Below are 19617 nucleotides of genomic sequence, written 5' to 3'. Positions count from 1 at the left end.
TTAGCAGCTAACCACCATTTGTTTCCCAGTATTTCTGTGACAGAAATCTTCTTGAGTGACTTATTTATTGACTTATTTATTTCTTGCATTGTAATATTCTCTCCCTTTGAAGATTAATGTTGTAAAACCTAACTATTAAAAAAAAAAATCTGAAAAATATTTATCTAATGCTGTCATGTTACACCTCCTCCCTTTGTCAAGTACTGTGGAACCTATACTTCACTGAGGAAGTAAATCATATCACAGTTTGGTAGTATTCTTATTTTGAAAGGAAACTTCATTCTAGAAGTCTCAGGCCTTTATTCCATTAGTAAATATAAGCATAAATTTCTTAAAATATGTTTTGAACAATGTGATTTATTTTCTTTTAGGTGAAAGTTAGTTCAAATGTGTTTTCAGGTAATTTTTTAGCATCTTATAAATGTTTCTAGGTTCCATTTGATTCTGGTCTTCTGTTCTTCAATTTCATTTGTTCACCTATCCCTCTTTAACACCTAAGCATTACTAAATACAAGCTCCTTCTTATACATTTATAAACATGCATTTAGTAATAATATTAATAAAAAATTCTCCTTCACAATGTGGAACTTATTAGTGACAAGTAAATTACATGTCATAGCAGACATAGCAAGCACTTTGATGGGGATTATTTGAGAAGTACTCTGAGCAGGAAAGATGATCTGCTCTTCTCACCAAAAATCTTTTAGTTGGTGCAATGTGAGAGTAAGTGACTGGATCATGGCTGCCTTTTGCATTACAGGTAAGGGAAATCTAAGTTTAGTTTGCCAAGACTGCCTAAAGAAATAACCAGGATAGACTACCAAATAGGAAAGAATTGCCAATATGCATGCATTCACACATTTAATTTTCTGTTTATTTGATTTGAGGGACAGTCAGCTCATTTTCTTAGTTGTAGTATTTTACTACACAAAGGTGAAAGCACAGCTAAAAATATTTGCTCTGTGATTGATCAAATATGATTATGATGTGCATAATTTTTGAGGGTCCCCAAAGCATTGTTCCAATCATTCCAAACAATTGTACTATTGTGCTATATATGTCACCATCAGGAATGTGGTGTATATTATCATAACAATGGCACTATTTGTCTGCCTCCTCTGCCTTTTGCCCACTAATCCCTCAGGTCCTGAACTACTCTCAGAGAGCTTCCCAAAGCTTTTTTGTTTTTCATTTTAAACAACTTCTTGGAAACATTATATAAAAAAATTAAACCCCAAAGTTCCTCTTTTCCCCCCATCTAAGCCAAATACAGTCCATTCTTATCAAATTTTTATAGTTAGTCTTAAGCATCTTAACAGCTTTCAAAGAAACGGTGTAGAAAAATAAATTTTCACTACTAAAACAGAGACTCCTAGCACTCTAGTGGACAACCTAGCATTTGTTTCTAGGAAAGCATTATGACAACAGCCCTAAATTAATGACATCATGTCATATTAAGAAAGTTACTTTTACACATGATAATGGCTTCTAACATACAAATTGAGTTTAGAATTCACTGAGACTTCTGTACCTCACCACAGAGCTTTGAGGAAAGTATGGGATATGGTAGAAGAATGTAATAAATAGTAATGCATGCAGAATGCTAGAAACAAAACCTGTTATGAAATAGATAGTATATGCGCAATGTAAATAGGTACAGTATTTTTAACATATTAATTAGAAAAATCACAAGAACTGGGGAAGTTTGTTTTATTGTCAGGGCTTAAAGAGCTCAATCTATGTAGTTTAAACAGAGGGAACTAAAAACTGATTTCCCTGTAGTTCTTAAGTGTGTAAGCAAGGATTTTTGATAGTGACAGGTGTCAAATTCTGATGTCTCAAAGACAACAAAAAGACAATTTGAGATGAGAAATAACAGATTGATTTTAAGGAGCAAAGCTACTCAGACACTAAAATGACCTCTCTAAGAATATTGTGGATTCTCCACACAGCAGGTTTTTAAATAAATATTAGGTGCTTTTCCAAAAGACATGTTTTTGCTAAGGCAGTGTAATGGCATGAGGCAGGACTGGGGGAGAGAAATTCTGTATCCTCTGTTACACAGTAAGTGAGAACAAATTATGAAAATGACCTTTTCCTGAAGTTCAGGTTTATGGATTGATAAATTGGTTATGCATAAGCAATATGACTCTAACAGTTCTGCCATTTTAAAGAAGTGTCATCTTGAACTTCGTAAGTCTCATCCAGTGAATACCTAAAATTTGTTTTTGCAACCATTTTTTAATATATCATGGACATGTTAAACTATAAACTGGCAATAGCAGTTTCAGGCAAGCATGCAGAGGAAGCGAAGGGAGTGTGTTTCACTACCATTTGTGCTAAATTTTATGTTCTTGAAACACTATTTGAAATACAGACTTTTACGTGGTATTTTTCCCTTTTTTTGCTTTCCATCACATCTTCCTTCCTTATACTTTGTTTTCTTAATTTGTTTTTGAAGACAAATTTCTACCTTAGGTACATACGCTAACAAGTGTATATCTGTGCAAACCAAATGCTGACATTTAAGTTTGCACCTTCATCTGTTAAAGCAAAAAAATCCCCATGCATTGCTCTGTCTTGGAGCTGTTCAGGCCTAGCATTTGGGATTGATGAACTCTGCAAGCACAGACCAATTGTCAATTGCCTAGGTCATTCCTTACCTGCTGATTTTGCCTTAAGCATGGCACGACCATCTTTGCTGAAGGTCAAGTACAGCTTCAGGGTAAGTCTATCTGTACCAGGATAGAAAAAGTATTAGATTAGATTTGCTATTGTGTCCTGGTCTGCGGCAGAGGCTGACACCTCTGGCCCTTTTTTCATATCTGCTCCCACTTTGCCTTTTAACTCCATTTCTTGTCATTTGTAAATGCGAGAAATTCAGGTTGACTGGTTGAGAGGTCTTCAGTTTGAACTCATTGAACACAGTTTTTGAACTCGGATGTCATTCTTGGTGACTGTTACCTATAAATGTTTGTTTTACAAGACCTGATAGTCTGTAGTCAACAGAACAATGTGCTGCAAACCTCTTCAGGTTCTAGTTTTCCAGAATTCAGAGTTTCCTCCTTCTAAATTGAAACAAAAATAAGTACATACACCCCTTGTTTAGTTGCTTCACTACACCTCCAGGAAGTCATAACACCTTCAGGAAGTCATAACACCTTCAGGAACATGATCATCATGAGCTGGTTCTAGCATTACTGGGTTAAAAAAACTGAGCTATACTCACAGCAGTCCTCTCTTCTCATGCAACCTATTGCTAGGCTGCTTTAATCCCTCCTCTTTCAACAACAGGAAGATGTTGATAACTGTGCAGTCCAGTTATTAAATTCTGGGGCACAGTGTGATTTCTCATTAGTCAGTGATGGGGCCATTTTAAACTCAGCAAGTGTCTTAGATGCCTGCTAAACTTCCAAACTACCACTTTTCATTGTTTTCCCCAAAAATAGACTTCAAAGAACCATAACGAGTACGTTGTTGTTTATATGCTGTAACTGTTTACCAAGTGGTTTATTAAATATTTGTCTGGCTTGCCTTTTTAAAGGAAATTATGTTTACTTGAGAAGAGTCATGTATAAAATATGATCCATGTACTTTAAAATATCTGTTCATTTTAATCTATCAAATAACATTTGAAAAAAACTTAATTGAGAATCATCTCAATTCTCAACACAACAACAGTTCAGACAGGATGATAGAAATAAATAACCAAAGGATAATCAGCAGAAAAGATCAGGATGTTTGGTTTATATTTTGGGTTTCTAAATTTTAAAAGTCACCTAAGAGGATTTTATGGAAACTGTGTCAGTAAACTACAGGGGGCAGCAAATATTAACCAGATATCACATGAAAGCCAATACACAGAATTAACAGGACTCCCTTAGGAGTGCTTTGGTATATTGTATCTTGTAGAATTTGGAAATTGTCATGACTTGTTACTAAATAACTGAATGTATTCAGAAACTAATCAAATTATTTTAATATGGTGTGGATGTGTCTTTAGGCAATTAAAAAGGGCCGTCTCAGTACTTCGTTTTCAAACCACTTTTTCCTCTGCCACACCTGGGCACTTTCACTTAATCATTTCCATTATTCTGTTAAAAACTGTTATGAAAATTCCCTTTTCCTTTTTATTAGTTCTGCATCCCCCAAATTTTAAATAATGTGCTGTGTTTTGCCAGTATACACGTTTATATAGTGAAATAAGGAGTCAAGTCCAGACTGTCTCTTTTCCTCACAATATACTTCATCTTCTTTAAATGTTCTGAAATGGATTATAAACTTAGTATGAGCTTTCTGGTTCATCAACAAATGTAAGACTGAAGTTCAGACTATTGTGACTGTAACACAAGAACAATTGGAACCTAATAAATGTAGCAAGAGACAGCTAGGTTATTTTGATACATTTTGGCTCTACCATGTGTGCACTCATTGATCCTTGTAAATACCAAAACACAAGACACACTGCTGTTTGGGGGTTTTTGTGACAATTCTTATATTCAGAAAACTTAATCTGCAAAAGTCTCTTCTCAAAAGAAAAAAGTTAGTAAAATGTAGCAGTTAAATTTGTTAATATTGTGCTTCTGGATAGCTGGTTCATGGTTATAACTGCTTTCATTTTTTGTTGTTGTTTTTATAGAACAGATTTCTCAAATCTTGAGTCTCTTACACATTTATGTTGTATATGCCATAGCATTAAGAATCCTACCAAAATTATTGAACTGGTTCTGTAAATCAAAGAGGCTTTGACTTCTTTTTAATTTAATCTTTTAAATTATTAAGTGCATCCATCAAACTATACTCCTATTTCTTCAGCTCCCCTCATGGAATTATTTTTACAAGTATCTATAGGAAGCAATGATAATCACTGTTTATAGACCATTCACCCTACAATTAGAGGGACATAAAAATATTCTAAAACATAGATCTCGTCTTGCATTTCTCATTAACACAAGCAGTCTCATTACAAAAACATTTGCAGTTTGAAAATATTGCAAACCATATCTGCGTGTAACTCATCAGTTGACTACATAGTTGTCAAATGAAATGCATGTCAATATGCCTATTGCCAGAGTTGTTCAGAGATTTAAAAAAAAATGTATCATCTTGTCAATGTAATGATTCATCACAGAATTCTGATGAGACCATGCATCACATATACACAGACATATATAGATGCTAGATGCAAACACATACAAAATTTATTCACAAAATATAAGCATATATAAGAAACAAAATACACACATGCACATACACACATACATGGAAGTGGTTAGGATGATCCTAACATGTAATTTTCCCTTGAGCACTACTGGAATTGCCTCTCTAGCATGTAACAGTCTAGCAGTAAGTAGCTGGTAGAAAAGTAGAGTGTTAGAGATGATCTCTCCTTGGACAAAGACACTACCAAATGACAATATGGAAGAATAAGAAGATTCTCTTTGTTAGCCTGAGCTCGTCAAAGCTTCATGTCAAGGAAGAAATTTCTTCCCACTAGGAATTAAAATTGTTCCACTTTGGAAAAATGAACAGAGTGAAACTTGAACAGATCTGAGAAATGGGAATACGCTTTGACTTAGGAAGTCCAATTTTGCTGTATTTTTAGAAACTCGTAGTTCTCTACCTCACTATTTTTTCTCTGTTTTCAGGCTTAACTTTTGCCCATAATGCCTTGGGCACGTGTCATGAGTCTACAGAACACAGATGACAAATCAGGCATGACCTTTCAGTTCTGAAGTTAATTTTATTGGTATTTGCACAGGTGGAAGTAGCACTGTATCTGAAACATAAAGTCCCTGCAGATATATGGGCACAGTTTCTGTTAATGGTATGTCAAGTTTTTTTCTTAGAAAATATCATGAGAAGTTAGAAGTCACAAGGCAATTTAAAAGCATATCTAGTTAATACAGTCTTCTTTCTCTTGTAATGGTTTGGGGGGGGGTGTCTTTTTTCTGAGTTAGTGTATTGCCAACTAATGTATTGAAGAGGGAACTTGCTGAGTCACATTCTCACCATTCTATAAGGCAGTAACTCCTACTATTCACAGGGAACACACAACGCAGTCTTCCCAGGTAAATTATTTTTTTAAAAAGTGAGCATATCTTTATTTATTTAAGATTATTTTAACACTACACATATAAAAGTTTCCTTAAAAAGCATTACTTCAATTTAGGCTCTAGGAATTTTAAGAAATGTTCATGAAAGAGAAGATGTATCATAATTTTTAAAATGTTTTCTTAATGCTCCTAGAGCTCTAAATCTTTTCTACTGTTCTTGAACCTGACCTTTTTATTATAATAACATCGTATAAATACAGGAAAGATGTATTTCAGTACATATATCAGTATATACAGCTAGCAGTTGGTAATCTAATAAAGAAATCCCTAGTAGATGAATTCTTCTCACCAAAACAGAAAGAGCTTTAATTTTCATTTCAATTTAAAAATGTCAGGCCTTAGTAACTGGAATATTTTTTTTTTTTTAAATAAGGCAAGTTCCACTAGCTTGAAATAAACAGCTAACAGTAAATTACAAATACAAAGTTTTTAATGACATGGCAATGTTTGGAGCAGATTAAACCTAACAATACACCATTGAAAACCGGAAGGAAAAGTCAGAGTCATAGCTTTCTTTTACAAACAAAATTTTGTCAGACATGGTGACCCCTCTGGATATGGAAGATCTGAGGAAAGTATCAAGAACCTTTCATTTGCTTTACTGTACAAAAATCATGGACAAGAAAGTTTTCTAAACCCAAAATTCCAGTTCTTGGAGAAGAGGTGGTTCTTGGAGAACCATGCTGGTTTTACGACCTTAAATTCTTAGTGATTCTTTTGACTGAGGCTGGATTTATGGTGAAACATAAACCCTGAGTGACTGCAGAGTCTTGCTATGACTTTAAAGAGCAGAAAGGAAAGACTGACTTACACCTAAGAAACATACTGTAGAAGAACTTTGTTTCACTTTATTTTATGACCATTCACAGTTGCAATTTAGAACATCTAAAAGTGGTAAATTAAAAAGCTACTGCAGTAGACACGTCACTTATTTAACAAAAATGCAAATATTATAGCTCCAAATCTGTGTGACAGGAAGTGCTGACTACAAAACAAGCAAAAATTTTATACACTGTGTATTGTGATACAAGCTTGCCTTTAAAATATTGCCATGAACTTCCAAATAGTTGTGCAAGAGAAAAACTGGAAAAATCTTTTCCTGTGTATCTTAAACAACCCCAATTTTGGCAAATGGTTGGATGCAGATTAACTGATTTTCCCAACATGAATAAACTGACCTTTAATCCCCACTTACAATTTGCTTTTTGCCTTTTGCACATTCTTTCTATGCATTTGCATTGCCATTTCATTAATCGCAGTCAACATTTAAACCATTGTAAAATCTGCTTATTTTTAATATTGATATGGTCATAAATTTTATTGTTGTCTCATTTTGGCTGTTCTGTTTTCTCCATGAGCTCTTTAAATGCAGACTTTCTATTACTCTATGTTAACAGTGCCTACCTGGTTACCTCCATTTGCAACCAGAGCTGTTTTCAAGGTGCAGAACCTTGTTGCTATCAAGTGTTCAGACCATGCAGTTGTAAATTCATTGCTGTTAAACTGTTAGGATGAAGTTAACACACACAAGAATCACACTTCATTTTACTTTGTAGGAATATCTTTTAACTGTCAAAATTATAGAACTGGAAGTCATCTCTCTCTATTGGCACACCAGTTAGCTATAACAAACATAACAACTCAAAAGTTGCAAGATATTTCCTGTCCATAGGCTATAGAGCTGTCCAAGCATACAGATTCTGACCTTGGGTTTCCACATCAACCTCTCTCCTTTTTTCTAATTCAGTTCTGCCAATCTGCTGGTGTCACACAGAAATCTGGATGTCCTTAAACTGATTGTTCTGGTTTTTACTTGTTACTACCATGTATTCCAGCTTGAAAGATAATTTGTGATACTGATGACCCAATTAGCAGTTGCTGCTGGTTGCCAGAAAAATGTTACAATATTGACAACTGTACATGAATATGAAGGAATTTCACTAAATAACACCTAGGATGACAGTGGTCCAGTGGTGAAGAAAGAAATAGAAAGGAACATTCATTAACTGGTTAATCCAAACAAACTAGCATCTCCCATAATCAAATTTGTGATTGGAAGTCATAGTGGTCAACATACTTCCTCAGGATGACTGGAATCTCTGATTAGGTCCATTACATAGACTTCCATTCCTTTAACAAATGGCTGTCATCCTCGAGAATGATCAACAATAGATATATACACAAATCTATTCACGTATTTCTCAGAGACTTGTTGGCAGCAGCAGAATAGAAAGACTAAATAATTCTGGCTTCTCTTCAAGGCTATGAAGGATAGTATGCTTATGCTTTTGAGACCTTTTTCCTCCTTTCTCCGAAGACCTATGACCCGGGAATATATCTTTTTCTTATACTCCAGTCTTTCCCTTCATCCCTGTTTTCTTTGATTACCCAGACAGAGCCCAAATATTTACTGCTTCCTGCCTGCAATTCAACTTTATGCAGATTGAGGAATATAATTTCGAGATGACCCTGTGTTAATTATACCTTCGGAAATAACAGAATTGCACAAAATCAAATTCCTTGTTCAAGAAGAGCTGAACAAAAAATAACCTTGTAACTGTCACTTGCACTGATTTCTACAATGAACAAACAATTAATGGCAAAGTTTAGATCTTTGTCAAAGCAACTTTTATTCTGTCTTCTGCCCTCAGTAGCTCTCTGCTAACAGAAGGCATCAATGCTTTCTGAAAGCACAAGACATCACTGGAGAAAAGTCACCCGGACACTAAAGAAATACAGTCATCCTGGCACACCACACCTTTACCCTCCTACACAACAGTTTTGCAGGATCTAATGAAGAGAAAATTTATACTTCTCTGATTTACCTAGACCAGACTTTGAATATGTTTATTATATTTGTAGAATAATTATGATAAAAGGCAAGTGAGCTGTACACCTAGAAAAGCCATTTTAGATAGGAAGATCACTCAGCAACTGAGCAGTGTTGGTAAAGATATGAGGACAGTAGTTCTTCATTAAGCAGTTCTTTAGGATATTGTCCTGGTTTCAGCTGAGATGATTAATTTTCTTCTTAGTAACTGGTACACTGTGTTTTGGATTTAGTGTGAGAATAATGTCGATGTTTTAGTTGTTGCTAAGTAGTTCTTATCCTAAATTAAGGATTTTTCAGTATCCCATGCTATGCCAGCAAGCAGGTGTACAAAAAGCTGGGAGGGAGCATGGCCAGGACAACTGACCTGAACTAGTGAAAGGGATATTCCATACCATAGAATGTCATGCTCCATATATAAACTGGGAGAGGTTGGCCAGGAGGGGCAGATCGCTGCTCAGGCATCGGTCAGCTGGTGGTGAGCAATTGCATTGTGCATCACTTGTCTTTTCTTGGGGTTTATTTCTTTCTTTTTTTTTAATATTCCTTTTCATCATAATTTCTATTATTTTTTGTTATAATATCTATTATTATTGTTATTATTATATTTTATTTTACTTTCGTTATTAAACCATTCTTATCTCAACACACGAGTTTTACTTCTTTTTTTCAATTCTTCTCTGCATCCCACTAGGAGCCGGGAGGACTGAGCAAACAGTTGCGTGGTACTTAGTTGCTGGCTGGGGTTAAACCACAACAGATATGAAATACTTCTTCCCAGCTTTTTCATGTGTTTGGAGAAAGGGCTGATGTTGAAGGAGTGCTGTCCTCTTGCTAGAAGGCCACTATTGGCAGCAGAGTCTCTTTACGGAATAAATCCTAACTTAACAGTAAGTAGGTAGTGTAAGCAAATCCCCTTCCAATTACATTAAAAGAACAACCTCTTCTGTACTTACTTGAAAACTGACTATTGACTTTAACTATCGTTAAAGGTAACAATGGAAGTTGGTAGCTCAGAGTATTCTGAGTCTGTAGTTCTTCAGACTGGGTTGCAGAAGTTTTTAGAAGTTTCAGAATTTATTTGTTTTAGAATTTCTTAATGATGTTGTCCAATGTTGACTTCAAATGTACAGCCTGCAGATAAATCTGCTTCTTGTATTTACAAAAAGTGACCATAAAAGGGGCACAAGGACATGCAAAGAAAATGTGGTCAAAATCTGAATGATTTTTTTTTCTCCTATCATGCAGCAGTCTGTAGTAATTAAATAGGAACTTTGACTCGCTATTGTTGAACTATCTTCAGGAAACTTCATTATCACAGAATCAGAGAATGGTTGAGGTTGGAAGGTAGCTCTGGAGGTAGCCTTGTCCACCCTTCCCCACTCATACAGGGTCTTCTATTGCTAAAGCTGAGTCACCTAGTTTATAATCTCCCCTGGAAAACCTCTGGGCCAAGGGAGAACGTGCACTCAAATTTCTGTGTGTCCCTAAGTTTCTGAGAAGAACTGAAAAGCAGTTCTGTTTCTGGAAGCTTTAAGATAATATTAAAATGTCTGACTTTTCCTGATACAATTCAGCTAGATTCATTATTACACAAACTGCATTATTGTTTCTCTTCATGCTTAGATATGTGTCAATTAATAGGAAAATGCAAGGTGCCATGAAGTGCCATTGTTTAGACTAGTCAGTAGTAGTACTACTTCGAACATTTACAAAAAACTTTAATTGAGACAGTAATTTTTGTACAGCTAAGATTTTGCTCAACAGGAATAACAGCATTAAAAGCATTAATTGGAATTTGATCTCACACAGTATTATATCATTACATTGTAAGAGAGAAAATCCACCAAATGGGTGTCTACTGATAAACTTAGGTATGCAGGAAAAATGGAACTGTGTAAAGAGGACTGACTGTAGAAACTCCTGATCTGTGTTTCATTTCTGAAGCATTTTGCACTAGTAACTCTGAATAATCATGGTAAATATTACTGCTAGCTCTCATCCAGATAGCCTAAATGGCAGACTAAATCACACATTACTCTGGAACATGGATTTCTTATCACTTAAGAAATAGTATAGCTGTCAGGGCTGGAGGTCTCCCTTTAATTAAGGGTGCCTCCCACATCCTTACTTCACCTCATCTTTAATATAGTTTGGAACATGGAAGCAAAAGTAACTGCTGTTCTGGATTCTGAAAACTTGGGACATTTTAGGCTGTGCTCTTCAAAGAGGTTTGTTTGAAAACATGGTCATAATCTTCCTTCTAATGCAAGTCTTCATTTTTTGTTCATAGTTAACCATTTTACTGGCTTTAGAGATATTTGAGGTAACTAAGAGAGTTAAGGTGAGTTAGTGCCATTCAGATATTCCATCTCACTCTAGCTCAAGTGCTTCTTAGAGGTCTGGTTAGTGTAGGCTGAGGCTTGTGCTCACTTCCAAAACTATCTCATAGGGTAAAAACATCTAACAAACTTTGAGAACAGACTGACAATACTAAGCACTGAAGATAGTTTTTATTGCTTCCTTATGTGATGTCCTATAATGCTTTCTTTTGTAATCGTATAATGGCATGATTCAACAGAAGGACAATGTTGCTTATCACTGTTAAGTCTTAAATAAGCAATTTAACCTTCAAGTTTATATATTGGATGGTTATATCATAAAGTATATAAAAGTATACATTAATACAATATTATCACATTTCATATATGTAATATGATCCAGCAGTTGTGATTCATATTTAATGCATTTAAATACAAAACAATACACTTTTAAAAAAAAACCTAATCACTGATCAAAAATAGTTTTCCTAACTATCTCGGTAGTTATTAAAAATAAGTGAATTGACTCGTAAAATATCTAAGATAATTTACTGTGGTCACAAATCAATTTTCATAAGGGATTAGTCTAACAGCTCCATTTTTTTCAAGTGTTTTAGTGAAGTATGAAAACAAAGAGTCCTAGAGTGCCTTGTCAGTTGGAGATTAGGAGTTTCTAAAGACATTCTAATGAACTGTCTATATTGCATATGGATTTACCTATGTTAATCATGCTTGGATCTTTGAAACAGAGACAAAATTTGCATTATTCATTTTTCTTTTGAATATGGTAATTACAAATAGCTTTTATACATATCCAGAGAACCACATTTTCAGAAACATAGTTTTGAACTGGATTGTGTCAAGATGGTATTTACAAACCTGTTTTGATCTGATATTATCCTCTGGAAAAGAACAGTTATTTATCCTCGGCCATTTGCTGTAATTTTTTTTCCAATCAATAAGCAGCACACAATGTACCAAGTTATTTTTGCAAGTGAGTTTCCCACATTTAAATAGATAACATATATTAACTTAGAATGATGAATGCTTCATGCCTGTGTGCTCTGCCAATAGCAAATAATGAAACCTTTAACCAGGACAACTGACAAAGCTCCAAATTCTTGAGAAGATATTGCAGTGTTATTACTATCCCTGAACATTCACTGCAAAGGGAGATTAAAAACAGGATTTGTAAATGCAAAACCTGTTCCCTATTTAAAGGTGTGTCCCCCCCCAAAAAACCCAGACAAAACACTACAACTTTTTGCTCTCCTTAAAATACAGAGGGATTTTTTAGGTACTGAATGTAGTCCCAGTTATGTTGACTAGCCAGACCGTGTGAATTTCTCAGAGTGCTCAGATTTCCACTGGGGTTTTGTAAGGAGAGTTGAATCACCCTGCTGTATCATACCCAGAAGAAAGCAATTTATATAGAGGAAAGGGGAGTGGATCCTGTGTAAATAACGAGGAGATGGAAATCACTAAGGTTTTAGCAGTGAGCTCTGGGAATATCATCTCCTAGTATTTCTTTAAGTGCTTTCCACTTGGTGACAGTATTTTGGATATCTTCGGAATATATTCAATTTCTATACTCATAAAAATATACTTTTCATAGGGTCTTTTAAAAGTTTCAGCAGACCAATTCAGCCTTTAGAGGGAAATGTAACTACATTTTTTATGTCTCTGATCCTGCAAATGCTTATCCAAGTGCATCAGTTTAAATAGAAGACTCATCTCATTTAGTGTTGTGTGAATGCTAAGAGTGCACTCAGAATTATGCTGTGCATAGGCATTGGCATGAGTCTTTGTCTATATAACCTATTTGATACTTATTGTATAGATAATCAATATCTTATCTAATACAAAAATTGCAGAGAAAGGCACAAAAGTGTATGCTCAGCTACATATTTAAAGTGTATATTTTCACTATCTATGCACAAGAATAGTATTACATCTTAGGATACAAGTGAGTAAAAAAATTGTCCATTATGCCTTCTCTGAATTTTTTTTACTTCTGTTTTCTTCAGTTTTGGATACTAGCATGAAATGGTGTACTAAGTACACAGGTTGCCAATATACAGCTTTTCAAAACCTCACTGGGGAAGGACATTCTGATAGTCGCAAGACACAAGGTACTTTCTTCTTGCACTTCAGTTACTAAAGGACCAGAAACAACTTTAAGTCCTTGTGCTTTTTTATGCAAAGAACTACAATTGTCATCACTGCTGATAGTGCTAGGTAACTTTTCATGTCTGTATTGCTGGACAAGCGAAAAATAACACAGAATGAAAGGAAGTATATGCCAGCTCTGGGAAGCCCTTTCTCTACATCAGTGGAAGTTTTCTGTCTTCCAGGTCCCTTTGGCGCTGCTTCTGCAGGTTGGGAGAACAGTAAATAACGAAAAGCACAGATATTAATGTAGACCAACCTGAATCATTAGGTAAAGTGAGCACAGACAAATGTTTGTTTTAAGCCAAACCAAATACAGGGTAGAAATAAGAAATGGAGGCCATCCTCACATGATAGACAACCTTGTTTCAGGAAACAGGTCTGAAAAATACTTAGCAGCATCATACACAAACTTAATTGCTCAGTGGCTTACTGCATCATATGATCCTAGTAAATGCAAACAACCTTTGAAACCTCCTTTTGTGCTCAGAATTCTTCCTTTTGCATTCTTCTGATTTAAAATGACATGATCATTTATAAATATATCTCAGTTCTTACAGTTTTTTTATATCCATTGTCTTCACACCACCTAGATCTATTGAAGTAGAAGACAAGGCATGTCTCCTTCTGCTGGAGGCATGTCTGTCTTTTTTCTGCTTAGTAACACCAGAATAAAGAGGCCAAAATATTCGTTAGGCTATGGTGGACAGCATTCTGGTAGCATTGAACAAAGGACCAACTGCAGTGGTGTTTACATGCCCTGGTAACTGACATGGGGTTGATGAGCCAGTGGAACCTTTGATGTTTGAAAGGATTGGACTGGTAGAAATATCTACAAACATTTTTCCTTTCTTTTTTTCTTTTTGTGAGTGTTTACAAACACACAAGAACACTCTTGCTGTTCTTCCTGTCTGTTGTTTGAGGAATGATGAAGTAAAATAACAATCCTTGCTGAACAAAAAACCATTTAAGTTGCAGCTTTATTTTTGCTGTAACTAAAATACCCATTTTCTCCCTGATTGCTTCTTAGTAAAATCATACACAAAATAGTTTTCATAAATCTAGCACCTTCTTGTGTCCAGAAGACAAATACAAGCCCACTCCCTCTTTGTTTTTAAAAACTACTGTATGACACAGAAAATGTCCCAGCTGAAAGTACTTCACCACATCCCAAGTTTGTCTTGTTCTTTTTTATAAACCTCTCCAGAAAAGGGGCTTTGTGTGTGTGTGTGTGTAGAATGAAAGACAATTTGTGTGACAGAATGAGATAATGATTTATATCTTGGTAGCAAACTTCATTGTTTCAGATCATACTGATGGTACTCAGTATATTGTTGAATGTGCTGAGAGCATAATTACAGGAAGACACCACCATCACCACTGTCATCACTGCATTTTGCCACTTTGGGAGTCAGCATGCAAAGAAAAAAGATTACAACATTCTTTCAAGCTGCACCTTTTAAATAGTCTCTGCTCACATGAGTCCACAAAAACAGTTGCTGCTCACTACAGAGTCTGCAGGGCCAAACTGTTATAAAGGTCCTGAGATTTGGCATGTTATTTACAGTGAATTATGCAAATCCCAGGATTTCTATCTCCTTTATTATGTGAAAAGAGGGGTCAATCATACCAGTGATATTTGAATTAACATCTCTCTGATCCTAAGACCTTTGTTGCTCTTGATGGGACAGCTTATGCCTTCTACTACTGTTCCTGAAGGCCATATACCATTATATTTGTGATGTATTTCTCACTCAGAGCCAGATAAGACAGTGACTTACCCATTTGTTTCCTTTGATGTTTCATCTCTTCAAAATCTTGAAGAAAAACAGCTTCCAAATATCAGCTATATGTCACCTCCTTCTGAGATCAGTCTTCTGCCTTGCAGCACCAAAATTAATTGGATTTAGGCAGGGAGATGTGGAACAGCATGTAGCCAACCAAGCATTTAGGTACTGAACACCATATCAAGAGGAAATATTCAGTGGGATACCCCATGTTCAGAACTGCTCCCTGCCTCAGTGCCTCCAGTTTCTGAAGGATGTCCTGTAGAACAGTGTAGGTAAGGGATGCAAGAAAGCCATGTATATTGTTGTATGGTGTTTTGCTACAGTCTTGTGGTGGGTTGACCCTCGCTAGATGCTAGGTACCCTCCAAAGCTGCTCTATCACTCCCCCTCCCTCAGTTGGACAGGGGAGAGAAAATATAATGAAAAGCTTGTGGGTTGAGTTTCATCACATGTTGACTCTGTTGCTCCCTCCTCCGCAGGAGGGTTGCTCCTCACTCTTCCCGTGCTCCAGTGTGGTGTCCCTCCCATGGGAGACAGCCACGAACTTCTCTAATGTGAGTCCTTTCCACGGGCTACAGTTCTTCACGAACTGCTCTAGCATGGGTCCCTTTCATGGGCTGCAGTCCTTCAGGATCACAGACTGCTCCAGCGTGGGTCCCCTGCAAGGTCACAAGTCCTGCCAGAAAGCCAGTTCCAGCATGGGCTCCTCTCTCTGTGGGTCCACAGGTCCTGCCAGGAGCTTGCTCCAGCACGGGCTTCCCACAGGCTCACAGCCTGCTTCACACACCCACCTGCTCCGGCGTGGGGTCCTCCACAGGCTGCAGGTGGATATCTGCTCCACTGTGGACCTCCCTGGGCTGCATGGGGACAGCCTGCCTCACCATGGTCTTCCCCACGGGCTGCAGGGGAGTCTCTGCTCCAGCGCCTGGAGCACCTCCTCCCCCTCCTTCTTCACTGACCTGGGTGTCTGAAGGGCTGTTTCTCTCACTATTCTCATCCTCTCTCTGGTTGCAGTTGCTGTTGTGCAGCAGTTTTTTCACCTTCTTAAATACATTATCCCAGAGGCACTACCACGGTCGCCGATGGGCTCAGCCTTGGCCAGTGGCGGGTCCGACTTGGAGGCAGCTGCCGTTGGCTCTTTTGGACACGGGAGAAGCTGAAGCCGCCCCTGTAACCCTCCCTTGCTACCAAATCCTTGCCATGCAAATGCAATACAAGCCTCCTTCTCAATGTGTTGAGCAAGAGTGTACTGACCTGCCTGGGATCTCAAAAAAAATGCAGCTTAGGTAATGTTATGTTCTTCCCTTTTCCCCCCATTACATATATAAGCAAAAGTGTACTTCTGGAATGAAATGTGGAAGGACTTGGGAGATAGTAAGGCTGATGATAGAGGTGTTTAGGGGAAGAGAGAATAAGGTAAATCTGGAAAAGATGTATTGAAGGAAAGAGGAAATAAATGGAAAGGTAACTCTGGGTCTTGGACAGAAAAGAGAAGCTGGAATTTGAGAAAGGAGAGTTTTAAGGAGAAGAAAGCATAGTCACTTGACAGAGAGAAAGGAGGCATTAGAGGATGTAAGAAGTACATGATTCTGGAAAGACACTGTATGTGGGTGGTTGAAAGAGAAGGATAAGAGACTGGTAGCTTCACTGGGAGGAAAGAAACCTATTTGAACATTGCTGCAAAACCAAACTAGTTCACAGAGCCAAATCAAGAGTAGGGAAGTGAAAGACTGAAAAAGGAACAGTCTCTATTGCTTTGTAGTCTTCTATTTTTTTTTTTTTTTAAATCATAACCACTTCCTGAATATGCAGAACCTAATTGAGATTAAAAACATGAATCATGTTGCTTTTATTCCATTAACACTGGAGTTGAAATCTATTGCCCCTATTGTCTCTTTTGTGCCTTCTCAGTGAAGAAACCAAATGAGAAAATACCACCGCATTCTTAGGTTGCAGATTTGATTTCCACCAGTTCATGTCTGTGCTAGCTCAGGCCTATATAAAAAAATTGTATGGAGGTCATTGAACTATATTTGCATCCTAAAAAGATGTCTGCTGAAGTTCATAATGAATGGGTTGTCATTTTTATAAAAGAGCTTTGAAAATTTTTTTCCCTTGTTGAAAAAAAAATCTTCTGATTGGAAAACTGTGACTAATATGTGATTTCCCTCATAGGGCTAGTTTAATGTGGAAAAGTGCTTTTCAACATTGAAAACAAAGGACTTGGCACCCAAGCTTGCTAATAATCTGGATTCAATACAACAGATTTAATCTTTCCATTCTCTTTTCATGAATAACTTCTTTGGCTAAAATATAGATTTTTCTCGTGGTCCCAATTTCTGTTTTAATTGAATTGCTGAGAATGAAAATGATTAGAGAATGTTGTGTGGTGAGCAGATTTGTTTAGATAATGTGGTTTTAACAACTCTTGTTCTGCCGAAAATACACAGTCTTCCTTAAAAGGATGTGATAGTGCATAGCTTATATGCTACATTCTGTAACAGACTAAATGTTCAGTGGGCTTGCATTCAGTGATTAATGGATGGGATGGAAAGAAACATAAACTGAAGCCATAGAAAGGTAATATAAACAGAATGGTTATAAGTAAAACATTTTTTCTGTTTCAGTGAAATTTAGTAATCGGTTTACACAGGTCAGTCAAGGTCATACTGTAGAAATGTTCCTTCTGATATCAGAATTCATGGAATTTGTGATATTTGATATTTTAAATTGAAAATAAAGTGAACGCAATGCTGATGAGAAGTGCTGGATTAATAGCACTCTATACTGAAGACTTCAGGAGTTTTTCTCTAGATTGACCTGCCAATAAACTTGCAGCTACCTCTGGAGCAACCACCTTTAGAAATGAGAGAATAATTTGATTTTCCATAAAGTCCTTGACTTGAACATAATTATCAGTTATGACATAATTTTTGTAATGTGGACACTTGCCCACTAAAAGTTGAGCTGAAACTCTTCCTAGCCATACACTGATAACCAAGTCACAGATACATTTCTATATTTTCAATTAGGAGACACATTCTCTGAAGTTAATGGGAGTTATGTTGAGAGTTATGTTGGGGAAAAAAATTACTTTAACTGAATCTGTACAAATTGATCAGATTCAACAGAAAAGGTTTAAACTTGGCCATCCTGAGACAGATTTAAAGCCAAGACAGAGTATGATAGGGTCAAATCCAGTTAAAAAAAAAAAAAATCCTTCTTTTGGTACTGTAGATATTTATCAATACTGTTGTTGAAATATTTATAGGCCCACAGCAATAATGACTTTAGATTTTAACTGTAGGTAACTGTACAAAGAGAGATGCCGAGAAGAATTTTATTTTTTTTCTTTTCCCTTTTCCCATTCTATCTTGGAAAGTTTCATAATGCAGCACCTCTGCCAGGAGAGTCCATATCTTGCCTCCCAGTGCTCGTCTATGCCTCTTGATTTACTAGAAGGAAGGAAGCAACATGAGAGGAATGGAGAAACTCTCCTTCCCTCAGACGACTGAGCAGCCTACTCCATAACACTCTTATATCCAAGAAGCAAAAGTTTCAAGGTTAGGAAATAAACTAAGACTTCTCCTTCTCATCCCTCTACCGCCTGCTTAGCCCCCAGACAGTACAGCACTGCCATACAACTCGTGATCTGAACCTCCTTGAGGTTTGGCAGGAGGGAGCAAATGTTCAGATTTATGGGTCTTCACTTGGACCAGTTGTTAGTCTGTGAGATCCTCTGTTTTCTACAAAGTGTTTTTGAAACTTTTATATAAAAGAAGCTATGTAAACTAAACAGCAGTGTCTCCTTAGGAACTAGAAGTCAGTGTTCAAACAAAAGATTAACAAAATCTTCCAGTTCTGTGAATCTGTTACAGCATTAGTATCTTCCTTCTGTTCCTTAGTTTTAAAATACATGAACTCAGTTACTTGCTGTCAGGAGTTGTATCAAGTAGTGTTATATGGACTGTGATATCTGACCTGTGGGTGCAAAATGGTGCCTTTAGTCTCCCTAGTGTATGTTGAGCAACCATGAAATAATCACACACTCAGTAACACATGGTATCTTTTTTGTTTGATTGTTGTAAAAGGTGTGAACAAGCAAGCTGTCATTTGACTATTGATTTTCCTTTATTGGATCCCATTTTCCTCTTCTGATGTTAGAAAATATTCCTGATATCCTAGTCTTAGCTCTCGGCTGCTGTCATTAGAATTTAGGGGTACCTTCTTCCCATGTAGGCTACATTTTGAAACCAGAAGAAAAGAAAGAACAAAAAAACCCATCTACAGTACTGTATTCAAATTGAAAGCAAATCTTGACAGAGACCTCCTGCACTTGTGTGTGTATATACATTAAATACATAGGCAAGATTTTTTAAAGAAAAATGCCGC

At 36.6% G+C, this 19617-nt stretch overlaps 1 protein-coding gene across 21 annotated transcripts in view; it reads left to right on the top strand.

Annotated features, from left to right (window-relative positions):
• Positions 1-19617, top strand: part of PTPRD (protein tyrosine phosphatase receptor type D) — a 1298969-nt gene that overhangs the window by 897427 nt on the left and 381925 nt on the right. The window lies entirely within an intron of this gene.

The sequence above is a fragment of the Haliaeetus albicilla genome, chromosome Z (assembly GCF_947461875.1).
Source record: "Haliaeetus albicilla chromosome Z, bHalAlb1.1, whole genome shotgun sequence".
In the NCBI taxonomy this organism is placed as follows: Eukaryota; Metazoa; Chordata; class Aves; order Accipitriformes; family Accipitridae; genus Haliaeetus; species Haliaeetus albicilla.
Note: the sequence above shows the minus strand (reverse complement) of the source record. Positions and strands in the feature narration are given on the sequence as shown.